This window comes from Cricetulus griseus, chromosome 2 (genome assembly GCF_003668045.3).
Source record: "Cricetulus griseus strain 17A/GY chromosome 2, alternate assembly CriGri-PICRH-1.0, whole genome shotgun sequence".
In the NCBI taxonomy this organism is placed as follows: Eukaryota; Metazoa; Chordata; class Mammalia; order Rodentia; family Cricetidae; genus Cricetulus; species Cricetulus griseus.
Genome location: NC_048595.1, coordinates 114,997,178 through 115,015,668, shown reverse-complemented (window position 1 = coordinate 115,015,668; position 18,491 = coordinate 114,997,178). Strand labels below are relative to the sequence as shown.

The window sequence follows — 18,491 nt, the reverse complement described above, 5'->3', positions numbered from 1 at the left end:
CTTTCAGGTGATGAAAAGAAAAACACTATAATGAGCAGAGCCATTACTTCCCTTTGCCTGCGGGTGGAACCAAAACATTTGTTTTGAATCACCAATTCTCTATTGTACATGTGGACATTTGTTTCTGTAGGGTTTTGTTCTCAAGTCACTTTCACAAATTTTTATTGAAGTGTCAGATCTCCTTACACTGGAACAATACCCTCAGATATCTTCATGACTACACTTGAGTGTGAAATATTCAGGAAATTATGTTAATTCAAGTGTATTTTTGTTTGTTTTTAGTTCCTCATACTTGGTAGGTATGGGCCTTCTCTTATGGATGTTAAGATTCAGTGATGAATAGTAGCTTTCTTCTTACTGGTTGACCCTATCTATTGTGAAGTATCTCATAGTGGCCATTGAGTGACATGGACTTCTTAAAGAGAGAAATCATCAAAAGAAACAAAGACATAATTTTTAATATGCCAAACATAAAACTGGAAACAAGGTGTTAATCTACTGTAGAATACTACATATGTTTTATATATTCAGGAGGAAATAATACAAATCCAATTTCCCCAAGGCATCATTTGCTTTCCAAAAACACATTAAATTTATGGTCTTTGTGAGTTTGATAGAAATGAATTAGAAAAAAAATAGTGGCTATAAAAATTTGGGGATGAACTTTCATATACTACTCAAACCAAAGTAGAAACTGTGCAACCAATCTAGTAGTCCCTCAAAACCACCTAGTGAATACTTATAAAATCTTTCAATCTTATAGCAAAACGCATACATAGACGTGAAACAGGTTGTAAAAGTTTTTTTTTCCTTTTTAAAATTTGAATTAGAAACAAGATTGTTTTACATGTCAATCCCAGTTCCCTATCCCTGCCCTCCTCCCATACCACCCCCCCCAATTAAAACACTACCTATCACATATCATTTCTGCTCCCCAGGGAGGGTGAGGCCTTCCATAGGGGGTCATCATAGTCTATCATATACTTTGGGATAGGGCCTAGGCCCACCCCCGTGTGTCTTGGCTCAGGGAGTATCCCTCTTTGTATAATGGGTTCCCAAAGTCCACACCTCTGTTCTCGATAAGTACTGATCTAATACAGGAGTTCCCGTATATTTCTGAGATATCTTCACTGAAACCCACATTCCTGAGTTTTGGATCAGTCCCATGCTGGCATCCCAGCTATCAGACTGTAGAAGTTATTTTAAGAAAAATCTTTGGAGAAATAATAATGGTTTATCATTATATGAAATGGTGGATTTAATGATAAATCTACAAAATGATAAACATGCATATGAATTTTAAACTTTTCAAAAATTTATGCAATAGCATTGAAGCAGGAAACTAACTAGGTCACTGGTATAAAGGAGCTAATGGTATGTCAGCCTGAAGCAGAAAACTGATGTGACTTTAAGACTAAATTTAAAATGAGTTTGAACAGATTTTAGGGGGAATACTTTGAGAGATGATATGGGAAAGCAAGGAAAGACATGTCTCAATAAAAGGAGACATTAAGGGGTTAGGTTTCTTGATGGTAAGGAAATTCAAAGAAATCCACAAGGTTGACCCCAGCTAAGACCCCTACTCATCCATAGTTGAGAGAGTGCATTAACTGGACTTCCCATGTATTCAGATTATTGAGAACCTTCATCCAATAAACTGATCGAAGCAGACTAAGAGATTCCAAAACTAAGCACCAGGCCAAGCTACAGGTGTCCAGATGAAGAGAGGGAGGACGGATTATATGAGCAAGGAAGTTCAAGACCATGATGAAGAAACCATCGAGACAGTTCACCTGAACTCGTGGGAGCTCATGGACTCTAGAATGACAGCTGGGGAGACTGCATGGGATTGAACCAGGCCCTCTGCAGGTGGCAATACTTTTGTAGATTCGTCTGTTTGTGAAACACTTGGCAGTGGGACCAGCTCATGCATGAGCTCATGCATGAGCTGGAATTTTGAACTCCATCCCATATGGTGGGTTGCCTTGATCTTGATCAGCCTCGATGCAAGGTGGGGGATGGGAAGGGAGGAGAGCATGTTGGTCCTTCCTCAACTGAATGTGCCAGGCTTTGTTGACTCACATGGGAGGTTTTACCCTTTCTGAGGAGTGGATTCTGGTAGCTTGGGGAAGTGCAGGGGAGGAGGGGGAGAGGAGGTGGTATGTGTGTTTGGTATGTAAACTAAATAAAAACATATAATTAAAGATGATGTGTGAAGTCCCAACCCACTGTTGGTTGTCAACCCTGTGAAGATGGTGTTGAATTCTATGAGCAAGCAGGCTGAGCAACCCAGTGGGAGCAAACCATTAAGCAGCACCTCTCCATGGCCTCTGTATCAGCTCCTGCCTCCTCCCGGTTCCTGCCATTTTTGACTTCCTTCAGTGATGAATAGTTATGTGAAATCATAAGCTAAATAAAGCCTTTCCTCCCCAAGTAGCTTTGGCTGTGGTGTTTCATCATAGAAATAGTAACTTAACTAAGGAAGACATCATGGTTGCCAGAAGTTATCATGTACTTGAACATAAGTAGAGACAGAATTACAAGATGAGTCAGGAGATTCTCATAGTAGGATCCCTCTCCGACAGAGTGATTGCAGAGCTGGAAACTCCTGGGTGGATTCTACTGGAGTGTTTATTAGAAAATCAAAGAAACATGACAGGACAGAAAATGGACACTGCACTTTAAGTAATGTTTGGGATAGAATAATATAATTTTAGTTCAATTATTTTAAACTATACATGTGGATCCTTGTGTGTATATTTGTACATGTGATATGTGAGCCTGTGTGTGGAGGCATAATACAATATCAGGTGATATCCTCATGAACACAATGTACTTCCTTAGAGACTAGGTTCCCAGTTAGTCTGGAATTCACAAATTGGAATAGACTGAAGTCAAGTCACACCAACCATCCTTTTTGTCTGTTTCCGAAGAGTGTAGATTTCAAAGTGAACAATTGTACCTGGCAGTTTTATGTGTGTTCTGGATCTCAGGTTCTCATGGTGGTGTTTTTTTTTTTTTTATGAGATTTCATATATTTAGAAAAAGTAATTTGCTTAAAATTAAAAGGAATTAAATAAAATTTTATTTAAATTAAAAACAAACTTATTTTGCATAGCAATCCTAGTTCCTTCTCCATCCCAGCATCCCATTCCTCCCACTATCTCCTTTTCCATCCCCCATCCATTCCTCAAAGAAGGTAAGTCCTCCCATGGGGATCCTCAACGTCCCTCACATTTGGGGCAGGACCAAGCAACTTCCCTGTGAATTTAGCCTGAGAGAGTAGTCCCCCATGGGGAAAGGGCTCCCAAATCCCGTCCATGCTCTAGAGATATATATTGGTTCCACTACCAGGGGATCCATAGACTTCCCAGGCCCACCAAATGACACCCATATTCAGGGGGTCTGGTTCAATCTTGCACACCATGAGCTCCCACTTGTTCAGGTCAGCTATTTCTGTGGGCTCCCCCAGCATGATCTTGACCCCTTTGCTGATCATTCCTCCCTTCCTCTGCCTGTATTCCAGGAGTTTGTCTCAGTGCATCTTGTCTCAGTGAATCTCTGCTTCTGTTTCCATCAGTTACTGGGTAAAGACTCTATGATGGCATTTTAAGTAGTCATCAATTTAATTATAAGTGAAAGACATTTAAGGTAGCCTCTCCACCGTTGTTTAGATTCTTAGTAGGGGTCATCCTTGTGGATCGCTGAATAATTCCCTAGCCCTATATTTCTCTTGTAACCCACAATGGTTCCTTCTATTAAGTTATCTCTTTTCTTGCCCTCCTCTGTTCTTCCCACAACTGGACCTTCCTGATCCCTCCCACTCTGTACTCATTTTCCCTACCGCCTACCTCCCTACCCATCCCCCTGTGTTTCCAATTTGCTCAGGAGATCTTGTCCCCTTCCCCTTCTCTGTGGGCCCATGTATGTCTCGCTTAGGGTTCTCCTTGTTTCCTAACTTCTCTGGAGTTGTGGATTGTAGGCTGGTTATCTTTTTGTCTATGTCTAATATCCACTTATGAATGAGTACATACCATGTTTTTCGTTCTGTGTCTGGGTTACCTCACTCAGAATAGTTTCTTCTAGATCAGCATAGTTGCCTGTGAATTTTAAAAAAAATCATTTTTTTCCCACTGAATTGTACTTCATTGTGTAAATGTACCACATTTTCTTTATCCATTCTTCAACTGAGGAACATCTTCGGTGCTTCCAGGTTCTGGCTCCTACAAATAATGCTGTTATGAACATAGTTGAGCAGATGGCCTTGTGGTATGAATGTGCATCCTTTGGGTATATGCCTGACAGTGGAATTGCTGGATCTTGAGGTAGACTGGTTCCCATTTTCCTGACTAACCACCACACTGATTTCCAAAGTGGCTGTACAAGTTTGCATTCCCACCAACAATGGAGGAATGTTCCCCTTTCTCCACATCCTCTCCAGCATAAAGTGTTACTGGTGTTTTTTATTTCAGCCATTCTGAGAGGTGTAAAATGGTATCTCAGAGTTGTTTTGATTGGCACTTCCCTGATGCCTAAAGATGTTGAGCACTTTCTTAAGTTTCTTTCAGCCATTTTAGATCCCTCTATTGAGAATTTTCTATTTAGGTCTATACCCCAGTTTTTAATTGGATTACTTGGTGTTTTGGTAAATAGCTTCTTGAGTTGTTTGTATATTTTGGAAATCAGCCTCTGTTAGATGTGGGGTTGCTGAAGATCTTTCCCTTTCTGTGGGATGCCATTTTGTCTTGTTGAATGTGTCATTAAAGTTTTTGTTTGTTTGTTTTGTTTTGTCTGGTCCTGCTGGGCCAGTTTCACTCTTGTTCTGCGTACCCACAGATGCTTATGAAATAGCACTCTGAGGCTTAATATCAATACAATTATTTGGACAACGATTCTACTTGATGGCTCTCTCTTATAAATTCACCCATTTCTATTTATCTGTGTATTGCCAAGAGATGATATCCTACATCACCCATACATAAAATCTGGAGCATGTTTAATGGTGTCCCATAAATTTTTTATTAATGTACACCTTGTATCAAATTTCAAAGATGTTATTAAGGCACACTTTTTATCAAGTTTCAATTGAGCTTAATACATTATACACTTCAGACATTTATCCTTTCATGGTGTTCAACATTTCCGGGATTTGTCCATTGAGTTTTTCTGAGATGCACAATATCACTTGTTTGCAGTAATAAATCTGCTGTGCAGTAGAATCCTATAGTGTCCTCTTCCTATTTAGCAAGTATCCATTGATTGACCTTAATTTATCCAAGTCAAGAAAATCACTTGGGGGTTTTATAAATAAGGAGGGGTAAGACTGTGAGAAACTGCAGTCAGCAAACATAGAATGAATAGTTTTTGAGTCAAATTTAGGAGAGTTTTTCACTCCATGTTTCAAGGATGATTTAGTTGTAGAATATAAAAGAAAGTTTTGTTACTGTTCTGAGTAAGTAATTCATTTTAAAAATGAAAAGAGCTTATTGATTTAGAGTCTAAGATGATCAGTTTTAAAAGTAATGAAAAATTTAAATACCTTTTGGATATATTAAGAAAGGCTTAGTGTTGGTTACCTAATGAATGTTCAATCCTACAGGTATTAACTAATTAATTTCAGTACAGATGATGTTTAAAAATTTATATTTTGAAGTATATTAATATTATACTTATTAATATACTTCAATATATATATATATATTATATATATATATATATATAGTATTGACACATAACATTTTTCCAACTTTCTATGGGTAGAACAAAACGCTTATTGTGCTTTACAAATGTTCCATTCTTTGTTACATTAAGTGATTGTTACCAATCACCTTTTAGTAAGATTTTAAAATAAGAGTTGCTTACCTGAATAACTGATGCTTTCAACTGCATATTTATTTATTTATTTACTTATTATTTACTTACTTACATTGCAGATCACAAGACATGGAAGCCAATATTTGATCATTCTAAATAATATGACATCTTTATGAATGAGGTAATACAAAAGGTTTATTTAATACAGGGATGGCAAATATGCAAATAGTTCATGTCATTTTTTGTAGCCCACATCTAGGACAACATACACTCTCTATCCTCTGCTCCTTTAAGCATACATCACATTTTCTCAGTAAGCAAACCCTGTGGGGTTTAATCAAGAGAAGCAGATTACTCCCATGTTTGGGTGCATAAAATGCTCTACAATACTGAAGAACTAAACTTCCAAATTATTTAGTGTAATTAATTCCACTTGAAAATTTGAGTTGAATCAGTTTACATTTCAGTTAATAAATAAAATTCTTTTATTTTTCCTTTTTTATTTAAATTTGAAACAAGCTTCATTTACATGTCACTCTCAGTTCCCTCTCTCTCCAAAGCTGTCATTTGGAAAAGATTCTGAGGAAACTCCTGTCCAGTAGGGCTTCAAGTTTTGATTTGGAAACAGTCATTCTTGGTATTACTTTATGATGTGACTATCTTGACAGCTCAACTGGACAGAATTAAGATGATAATACTCATTTGAGTGAGTAGCTGTGAAGAACTTCGGGTAAAAATAGAACTTGTGAGAATATCCTACTCAAGAACAAAGAAAATGCACTTGCTTAGATTGTCACTTCTCAATTGCAATATTTTACAAATCATCTGTTCTCCTTCTTATTCTCCTTTTCCCAAGCAATGTCTGAGCTTTGTTTTGTCAGAGGATAAACTGAGGTGAGGGAAATGGGAGAAAGGGTTAGCTTCTGATGTAGTCTTGAACTTGCAATATATGCCAGCATAACTCTCCATGAGAAATGCACCATTTTCAGGACAGTTGGTGCTACTGGCAGGATTCAGTATGTCTACATTACTTTGCTTTTGGTGGATGTTACTGTAAATAAAATGATGACAGCCAAGTGAAGAGGGAAATACACACACACACACACACACACACACACACATACACACACACTAATAGACATTTTAAATATTCTGACTAACTTAATTACACTAAAAAAATAGCGTCTGGACTAAATCATATTAAAATATGATAGAACAACTAGTGTCTCAGAGCATGGAGAAAATGATTAAAATGAAACGTATAAAATTTTATACTTTTATACTTTATACAAGCACAATTTTATAATTCATTCTCATCAATGTTAATACATATGCATGGTAGACTATGTTTTTCTTTATAAACTTATCCAAAATATATGGCATTTATCTCTTGAAAAAATACTATTTTACATTTTCCTTTTCCATTGGTGGGGAAAAAAGGAGTCAGAGAATAAGAGTCTTCTAATGGTCTCAAAATTAATGCACCTGTTCTATTCAGATTTCATAACTCAGGATGTCTTGTCTAGTGTCTACACATTTAATGAGTTTAGTGTAGAAGCTAACCACTGAGAATCCCAGGAGTGGCATGAATCCAAATGAAAATTTATATAGAAACAATTTAAGGTAAAAATCATTGAATTTGGAGAGAAACAAGCCAGTCTGCATAGGTATGGTGAAAGACTGTATTTGAGGATATATTTTAGATCTGTGAATCACTTAGAAGGTGGAGCGCTACCTGTGTCTGTGGACTGGGTTGCCATAGAGATGTTGTGCTTTATGTTTGATATGTTTTGATATCTACTGCACATAGATTTGAATTTAGACTTTAACAAATACTGGATAGAAATATAAATTTTTGTTAATCCATAAATGACCTAGATTGCCCCCACATAAAATTTCCTTTGGAGAGAAAATCTGTGAAAATTGGCATGCAAATTAAAGAAAAACACTGAAAGGATAAACCTTTCCAGTTTTTAACCTTAACCTCTAATACACACCCTTAATGCTGAGACTGTGAAAAGATAAAGATAATGACAGCATGTTCACTATGGTGACTGCAAGCACCCAAGCCTGTCCTCAAATTAATGCATTTGCCACAGTTCTCCACCTCTGTAATCAAGATACACTTAAGGAATTGATCGAAATAAACAGCCATGCTCTCAAATGTGTGCCCGAATTATCCTTAATGGTAAATGTAACAACAAAGCAGCAAGGAAATTGCCTTGTTCAAGAACTATATGGTATTTACAGATAAATCTTGGATGTAAAAAGATATTGTGAGGTCTGATGTCTTCTCTTTTTTCTAACATTGTGTTCTTAAAAAGGATAAAACACATGTACTTTTTTGCTGCTTCAGGGAACACTCACAGTTTTATTATCTATATTTTTATCTGTGCCCCCTGACTGCTCACACTGCTGGAGTGCCTGGCATTGGGGACAGAAAAGCAATGTACCGTGGTCAAGAGTAACTATCATCTCAGTCTCACACTGAACAGGCTCTTTGCCCAAAGTCCTAATTCAAGTGATAGGGAAGAGCTCTCCAGAGGTTGTAACGGAAAGCGATTGCAAATGTGGAGCCCACAGAATCATTTTCACTTGCTTGAAGAATACTTAGGGAAGGTTTCATTCCACTGTTCTTTTTTGTTACGTACTTTTGTTCAACAAAGAAAGTGAAGCAAAACATTGCAGTATTTGCCCAAGAGGACAACTGAAAGAATGATAGATAATTGTGTTATACTCTTAACAATATTCTCCAAGGAAAGGTAACTACACAGTGCTCAGAAAAAAAAAAAAAACACAAAATTTTTACCCCCCTCTCATTGTAACAGATTCATGCCACTTGTGTTTCTCGGTAGAAATTGTTTTGCATGGTAAAAGTGATTTAAGATATTTTTTCCTGCTTTCGACTATACCAAGTTTGATATATGTATCATAAATATACTATGCAATAAGATATATACTATCTATTATATAATTTATAAATTGTATTTTGCATATCTGTTATACATTATACATTATATGATATATATACATATATATATCATACCTATCCCATTGTCCTTCAAATTTTCAAGTTTATGGCCTCTTGTTTCACTAATTGTTATTGCATTCACATTTGGGTGTGTATTAACATATACATGTTCTTAATTTAATCTATTAATTGATATTGTTCATGATTTTTATTTTATTATTGTTTGTATATGGTAGAGATAGGCATGTAAATTGCTCCAGCATATATGTTGAGGTTAGATGATAATTTGTGGACTTCAATTCTCTAATACATTGTGTGCTTCCTTGGGATCTACCTCAGGTTTTAAGATTTGACAAGAAGCATTTAACCTGTCGAGGCATCTAGCAGGCATACCAATTTTCATTTTTGATGTATAATGAAATTTGAATATATTAAAATATTGTGCTTTAATCAATGTTGTCCATATTTTTCTCAGATTTTCTGTAGCCTGTACTTGTTCCTAATTTCTGGCTATGCTCAGTATATTCATAGATGTACTGTGGATAGACTTTCTGACTTGTCCAGATGATTGCTCCACTTTCCCACTTTTCATCGCTGTAAAATGTGAACATTCACTTATGTCCTCTATTATCATATAATCATATTATTAGACAGGCACACAGAATTTTAATTCTAGTTACGAGGTTTTCATTTTTTAAATAAATCTAATGAAAAGTGATTTAAAGTTAGTGATATAATAGCAACTTAATACTTTCTCATGTTATTTATGCTACTCTGAATTATTTCGCATACACACATTAGGACAGAGTAAATCAAAAGCATGAGTCCATGACACAGACATTTTTTGTTATGTTCTAGCTTCCATGTCTGTCCTTGGAAGATTTTCTCAAATAGTATTGTGTAGTTGATCAATTATTTTCTGTTTTGATTTTCAATTAATTTGAGACTTTTTAGTTAACATATAGTCTTTAACTAAAAAATATTAAATAGTATCAGTATATTTGACTTGAATTCTGAAGTTCATTAAATTCAATATCACTTACTGACCAGTTCAAGTGAAATAAAATCCTTCAGCTCTCCTCATGCTTTCCCTATCTTCCTTGGGAATTAATTCTAATATCTCAACTATTTGATTTTTTAGTGTAGTGTAGTGTGCCTTGAGAAATTTTAAAATCTCTGCCTTTTTACTGCAGGCCCCTTGTTTTTCATTCATCTTGAGTGGTAAAATGAGTAAACAGTTTCATGTACTTTGGAGATTTCCATGATAACTCCAACGGTCAATGTATGAAGCAGAAGCTGAGATTTTATGCTTTCTTCTTGCTCAGTGTGGTTTTCTCCTCAATTGATGACTGCATTACTCATATGTGACAGCAATTAATACCTATCATTGAAGAATAAATATGATTATTAAATTATCATTTTTTCAGTCAAAAGACACATGATAGTCAATTGCATTGAAGAACAAGAGATATATTTGCTGTATACAAGAAAAACACCAGGTCTTTTCTCCAGCCATCTGCCTTGGTGGAAGGATGAAAGGCCCTAGCTAATGTGTTAGCTCATTAAACAACTGCAATACAAGAATCTTTGCTTTTGCATTGAAATGGGATTCTTGGTGATTTGGGGGTTCGGAATTTGGGCACAACAAAAGGCATTTGTTACAAAGAAACACTGTATCTTTGTGGTTCACCATCCTGCTTTCTGGTAATCTGGGAGACAAATTCATTTTAACCTCAATTGAAAGGGGTAAACTAAACTAAAAGGCTTCACTTCAAAGATGAAGGGCTCAGACCCCAACTCAGCACCTGCTTTAGCAGCCATGACAGGCTACAGAAAAGACTTGTAGGCATCCTACACAAGGAAACTCCAGATCCTCTGGCTTCTGGAGCTTAGGACCAAAACCAAACACAAAGAAATTTCAGGACCCCACCCCCACCCCCCTAGGTACTTGGTTCCTGGGAACTGTTTGGACACAAAAGAAACTCCAGAAGAGACCAAAACTTCCCCTAGAGTCTCCAGGATAGAGTTCTGAAAACTATAGATATCTATGAACAACGGGTCACCTGCAAGTAACAAGGCAAAGCTATAGAAACCACAGAATGTTCCCTTTCAGCACTGACCAAAGAGAATCATTGATACACAGGTATTTCATGCCAAAATATGACTTTGAGAAATTTCTTGATTGTTGCCCAAATGTCAAACAATCAGAAACCAACCTGTACCTACTGATGTAATCCTGTAACTTTTGTCTTTAAAATGTAGCAGTAGACACGGCACTTCACCCACTCGGGAGACTGCTGAGTCAGCTTGTTAAACAGGGTACCTCCGGAGGAAGGATAGACAGTTTAATAAACCGTGTGCATTTGCATCAATGATCTGTCTCCCTGGTGTCCTTGGGGAATCCTTGTGACTCCGGCACAACATCAATAGTCACTTCTCCCTGATAAGATAGTTCTTTGCTCTTCCTGGGACAGACTAAAACCCATCCTAGACTATCAGGGCAAATCCTACAGAGCAGGAGTAGCCAAAAGATGGGGTTTGGAAGTACCCGCTGGGACAGAAGGTTATTTTCTACATTTAAAAGCTGGAAACTGGATGTTCTTGGGCTGCGTAGCCAAAGACAAGGTTAATTTTCACTGTCTAGGGCTTCCATAGCTAGGAATGATCCGGGACTCACTGCTCCTGAGAATAGATCAGCATTTTAAAGTTCTAGGCTAACGAAAAGGGCAAAAGCACGGATTCTTCTGGACTAATGAAAACTGCAAAGTGAATTCAGCTCCAATCACAACGCTAGGAGATTCTGCCTTAGGAGCTGGCATCGGAAGTGCTGCCTGTGTTCACTTCCATGGCACTGGCAGGTGCCTAGATTGATGCTCCCTGGGCTCAGGAGCAGCTCCGGGGGAGTTACCTGCTTCCTTCCGAAGCAGGGCTGGACTTCGAGGACAAGGCCAGAACAAAAACCTCCACAACTGTTGTAAAAAAGTAGAGACCTCTTCCAAGAGTTAACATCCCTTCCGGCTTCTGGATTTTGGCATCCATCGTTGTGACTTATTTTGTTGATTTCTTTAAACCTTCAAATAAAATTTTCACACTAATAGCTGGTTTCTCTTTGGTGGGGCCTTGCTGCTTGTCTGACTGTCAATTGTGTTTTACTGCATAGTCTATCTGGAATAGTATCGTGGGACTGAAGAATATGATGGTAAGTACCCAACGCTCATGCCTGTCAAACCACAACATTCATTGCAGCAGGGATTTGCTTCAAGTTGGCGCTGTGGAATGTGTGGTCATTCTGCACTCCCCTGCTGCTGTTCACTCGGTTTCTGGGAGTCATGATGTTCATCTCACTCCTCGGATAAATTCAAGACTTACCAACATAACCATTTAAAGAAAACAAAGTATCCAGCTGTTTCTGTGGGTTTCTCCAGCCTAGACTTGACTCCTTTGCTCATCACTCCTCCCTCTCTGCACCTGGATTCTAGGAGTATGGTCCAGTGTTTAGCTCTGTACATCTGCTTTTACTTCCATCAGTAATGGATGAAGGCTCTAGGATGGCATATAAGGTAGTCATCAATCTCATTATAGGGGAAGGGCACTTAAGTTAGCCTCTGCACTATTGCTTAGACTTTTCGTTGGCTTATTCCTTGTAGGTCTCTGGACATTTCCCTAGTGGCAGATATCTCTTTAAACCTATAATGGCTCCTCTATTATGGTATCTCTTTTCTTGCTCTCCCAACTCAATCTTCCTGCACCCTCATGTCTTCCTTTCCCCTCCTCATGCCCCCTTCTCTTTTTCCTGATTCCCTCTTCCCTCCCCGATACTCCCAATTTGCTCAGGAGATCTTGTCCCTTTCCCCTTCTCCTAGGGAACATTCATGTCTCTCTTAGGGTCCTCCTTGAGACCAACCAAATCTTATAAAACAAATTGTATTAGTCAAGAAGCCATATACTAATCCCACCAAAGAAATATTAAATAATTTTAATACTCCACTTTCATAAATGGACAGGTCATCAAGACAAACACATAAACAGGTGAACATTGGAGACAAATGCTGTCATACACCAAATAGCCATAACAAGTATCCTTGGGATTTTCCACTAAAACACTATAGGACAGACAGTTTGCTCAGCAGTTTATGGAAGTTTCTCTATAATAGACAGTATACTGTAATACAAGGAAATTTCAACTAATTTAGGATAATTAAACTGGCTTGATGTGCTGTCCCTGGACACAGAGGGACAAAACTCAAAATTAATTTCCAAAATGAAACCTCATTCTTCTTTTTTACCCTGCTCAAAAATAAACTTTATGTGTATGAATAACTGTAAAGCGAAACTTGAAATCTGAAATTCCTAGGAGAGAAGGTAGAGTGTAAAATACAAAATATTTGGGGAAGGTCTTTCTAAAGTAGATTCCAGTCTCTCTAGTAATAAGGCCAACAATCGACAAATGTGACTTCATGACAAATCAGTCTTCTCTAGACCTTAGATAAACTGTGAAGAAGAAATAAAAATATCTGCAAATTTCGTAGTCAATCCACTAAAGAGGGGGCCTAGAGAATGGAGACAATCCTCTGACAGAGAATTAAGCCCCCCCATGACGAAAATGTCAAAACAATCCAAAAAGGACTATGTCTATAACAAGAGATCACTAATGAAGAAATAAAAATGATTATAATAAACAATTTTTAAAGTTCTGAAAATCACTAGACTTCAAGAAAATATCTTAAAATTACTTGGGGGTTCTGTCTTGTGGAGGGATATGTGCCCAGGCACAAAATACCTGGGGGCTAGCAGGCCCTTGCTGGCCTAAACCAGACTAAATTGGCTATCTGAGTATGTGTTATTAAAGTCCTCAAATCGAGCCAAGGGAGCAGCCCCAACAACAGCTGCTTTGCCACAAGACAAGAAGACCTGAACCACTCTCTAATCTCCAGCTGCAAGTAGTGACCTGATGCCAGTGCTGCTGTTTCCCCTACCCCAGGCCACAGGTAGAGACTATTTAACGATTTTGCTTCCTAAAACAAACAGAGCTTGCTGTACTCAGCTTGTCTCCAAATAGTTGGTCCATGAACCTCACACCTATTCTCCCCTCCTCCAAGGAATGGAGGAGGGGAGAATTTCAGTGGTACAAAGCAAAAGATTCAAGGAGCACTGTCTCATCCAATCAGTGTCATCTTTGCAACACCTCCTTATGAATGACTAACCAGAGAGGACCTAGAGGTAGTGGAAAATGGTTGTCTTTTGTCACTCCACTTGTTATTTACCAGAACTAGTATGGAAGATACTATTTCTGAAGACGCTATACATATTCATTGCAAGAGAAATGCAAATCAAACTTGGACTTGAACTGGAGTTGAAAGGGGTCTCCTGGCTTCTATGGTCCTGAATGGTGTTATTCAAGGAGATGATGATGATAATGATGATGGTGTGTGTGTGTGTGTGTGTGTGTGTGTGTGTGTAATGTTCTTAACATGCTATGGACATTAAAATTGCAATGCCAACTTGGTATCCAAGATGTGCCCACTGTATGATTATGGCAGGCTGTTATGGGCTTATCCAACATTTCCCTGATTGTACTTGAACCCTGCTTTATGGCAGGGACTTCAGACCTGGTTATTGCTATCCTAAACAAAACTTCATGGTTGAAGAAATATTAAGGCACAAATGGAAACTTACTATTTTGGAGTTACATGGCCCCAAACTTTCTTTTAAATGTTTGTGCTTATAAATATTGACAAATACTTTTATTGATGTTAATCGAAGATATTGTTTTATGTAGTGAATCATAATGAATACAGACACCAATGACTAAAACAAATGCTGAGAATATTTGATGGGTGAATACACAACCCTAAACAGAATATTTTCATCAATACTTAGAGAATCTTGCAGAAGTGAAGACAAAAAGCAATATCAGAAAAGGTAAAGGGCTATGAGATGCTACCTTCAAGGCATGACTAAGGTACTAATAGTCATGATCCCAGTGCTGCTAAGATTACCTCCATTTGGCCTACGCAATACTGGGATTGGAGTCAGTCTGTCATTGTGCAGGGGATGGGATCCTGGGATCCTACCTTTCCATTTTGAAATACTGGCAAATATTTGATTCTTTGAGAAGGGCCTTCTTTGTCTTCAATTATTTCCACATGGATGGGATTCAAGCAGAGATCCTTGGTTAAACCTGGCTGGTCACAAAACACAGCAAAGAGTTGTGAAGGTTCATGAAAGTAATTTTTTAAAGAGTTGGTTGACAAAATTGGAATGGAGATAGCTGAAGGTGTTTCTTGACAATCTTGCACTGGCTTTATTAAAAATCCCGATTACTACTGATGTTCTTAGATTGTTTTTTCTTTTCTAAATTTATTTATTCAATTTAGAAACAATCTTATTTTACATATTAATCCCAATTCCTTCTCCCTCCTACCCTCCCATGTCACAGACAGACCCCTTCATCCCACCCCATCCCCCATTCACTCCTCAGGGAGGGTGGAGGCTTCCATGGGGGAATCATAAAAGTCTGTCACATCATTTGGAGTAGGGCTTAGGCCTTGCTCCATGTATCTGGGCTGAGAGAATATCCCTCCATGGGGAATGGGTTCCCAAAGTCCATTTGTATACTAGGGATAAATACTGGTTCCACTGTCAGAGGTCCCATAGACTGTCCAGGGCTCCTTACTAGCACCCATATTCAGAGGGCTTGGTTGAGTCTAATGCTGGTTGCCCAGCTTCACAAATGGGGTTCCTGTGAGTTCACTTGCTCAGGTTAGCTGTTTCTGTGGGTTTATCCAGCACAGTCTTAACCCCATTGCTCATCCCTCCCTCTCTAGAACTGGATTCCATGAGTTTGGCTCAGTGCTAAGCTCTGGGTATCTGCTTCTGCTTCCATCAGCTAGTGGATGAAGGCTCTAGGATAGCAAGTAAGGCAGTCATCAATCTCATTATAAGGGACAGGCATTTAAGGTATCTTTTCCACTATTGCTTAGATTCTTAGTTGGAACCATCCTTGTGTATCTTTGGACAGATTTCTCTTGTTTTTTTTTATTATTAAAACAATTGTTAGGTTTAAATATATTTGAATCATATTTTCTCCTTTCACAAGTCCTTCCAGATCCTGTCACCCTCCTTATTTACTCAACTTTAAGTTCTTTCTCAGAAAACAAACAAAACCTAGTTCGACAAAATAGCCAAAACCAAGAAAAATAACCACCCCCCCAAAATACCAAATTGTAACTAAATAAAAGCACATACAACAAACTGTAGAGTCAATTATATGTTGGTTAGCTACAACTGAAGAGCTGTCTTGCAGTGACTGAGATACCTAGTTTTACTCCATTAGTGAGAAATGATTTTCCCTCTTCCAATAGGCATGAATGACAGTTCAGCTGTTAAATTTTACCCTAGTGGCCAAGTTTATATTCATTCATTTATGTAAATAGAGCACAAAAAATACAATAAAATAAAAATCATCACATTAGAATTGGACAAGACAAGCCAACAGAAGGAAAAGAGCCCAAGAAAATGCACAAGAATTGGGGAACCATTCATAGACTCAGGACTCCCATAAAAGCACTAAACTGGAAGCCACAATTAATAACCACAGAGGATCATAGACAGACCCATGTAGGCCCCAAGCATGCTTCTTCAGTCTCTGTAAATGCATATGAGCTACACTTATGTTGATTTAAAGGGCCTTGTTTTCTTTCTTCTTTTCCAAACATCTTTTCTAAATCAATGATTCCTTAGGAAACACAACTTAAATTCACTGTCGCAAGATGGAGACTAGTTTTTTTTTTCCCTATTTTCTGGCAAATCATCAGTGCATTCACTGTTCACACATTATTTGTTCTTTTTTCTTAAATTTTAACTTTAGCCTTTTAAAACTGGATAACTTATTATTTGAATTACTAATAAAATTGAATCAATTTCTCCTGCTAGTTCTCCTCCAACTCATCTGATGTCTTCCCTGTTTTATTTCAAAAATTCATGATTTTTCTATTCTTATTCTTTCTCCAGGTTTCATAGAGAACACACATGAGAGTTGATCCTCATTGCTTACTGGGTAAATGGTCAGCTCTGGATTCTGAAGCAACATGCTTCCTTGCAGGATGCACTGTTAAGCAGCATCACCCTTACCTCTGATGTTCTGTGATGAGTGATGTGTAGAGCAGATAAAAGCAAAGTAACTGCTATGTGGCATTTGCTTTTATTACTGTAAATGATATCATATGTTTGCATTTACTTGAAAGTTGATCAAATGTAATAGGAGAAAGTGTTGACAGATGTTGAAGAAGTGTTAACCTCTCCTTTCATCTTTCCTGCTTGTGTGTCTCATGTACCATACCCAAGCTTCTTAGATAGTTTTATTAGCTGATAGGTGAAATGCTGTACAAAATGCTCACATAAAGAATTCCATTGCTATAAAGAATTGCCTGTAATTGCATAAATGAAATGTCCAAACTGTTGGTTCATATATGGTAACACTACACACATTAGTTTGATCCATTTTTTCTCTTTTACTGAAATGCAATGTTAAAAGAAAATTTGTTTTAATGCATGTTGAATTAATATTAACTAATTGATTGCAACTTCACATACAAACGGTTTATACTGTGTGCAAAATCCTTCAACATATCTAAAGTTTGCTCATGTGAATCTAGATTTCAAGGTGTTTTTAAAACATTGACATTAAAGCTATTTTTACAGAATGAACCATTATTCTGTTTCTTATATATTTATAAAACAAAAATTGTTTCATATAGAAAAAGTGCTTGCAGAACTGCTTTAAAAAACATCAAAGTATTGTGTTTTACCCTACATCACTATAAAAGGAGTCAAAGTTTTACTTTAGAAAGTATTACCTGTTCCATGTATATTCTTTTATGGAGTAATATGTGAAAAGCTTTGAAATTATTAAACTATTGTGCTACTAGTGTTACCTTACAATTACATTTCTGATGTCAAAAAATGTAAGACAGAAGAAATCAACTTGGCCATTTTAGAAAAATACAGCAGAATAAATACCTGTCTTGGGAGTATTTTACATTTTCATTTCATTGTCTTCCCCTTAACTCCTGGTAAGGCTGTGGAATTTAAGTTTTGGAACTTACCATGGAAGAAGGAAGAAGCCCTCTAAGAGAAATTTTAAAAAAGAATGCATTAATCAAAGAAGAAGAAGAAGGAGGTAGGGCACTGTGATGAAAACTGAAGGTATGGAGGAATGTTCAGACACTGAGGGAACCAGGGCAGCCACAATTAAGCCAGAACTGAGAAAACACAATCAATAACCAAAATTCGAGATTAATACCACACCTGACAAGATAAAGGTATCCATGAATTCTATTTTCTCAAAATTGTGGGAGACATTCTGTTTCATTTCCATTGAAAATTATTTCTGATTAAAGTATTATGAGGGATCAGGAAGATTGAGTCCAGGGAAGAATAGAGAAAGAAAACAAGAAAAGAGATACCTTAATAGAGGAAACCATTATAGGTTTAAAGAGAATTCGGGTACTAAGGAAATGTTCAGGGTTCCACAAGGATGACCCAACTAAGAGTGTAAGCAATAGTGGAGAGGCTACCTTAAATGCCCTTTCCCTATAATGAGATTGATGATTACTTGTAATGCCATCCTAGAGCTTTCATCCAGTAGCTTATGGAAGCAAAAGCAGAGATCCACAGTTAAGCACTGTGCCAAACTTCTGGAATC

General features: G+C 37.4%; 1 pseudogene; it reads left to right on the top strand.

Annotated features, from left to right (window-relative positions):
- The first annotated feature begins 7,861 nt into the window (after positions 1 to 7,861).
- LOC100761597 lies at positions 7,862 to 12,141 on the top strand (annotated as a pseudogene).
- The last annotated feature ends 6,350 nt before the right edge of the window (positions 12,142 to 18,491 follow it).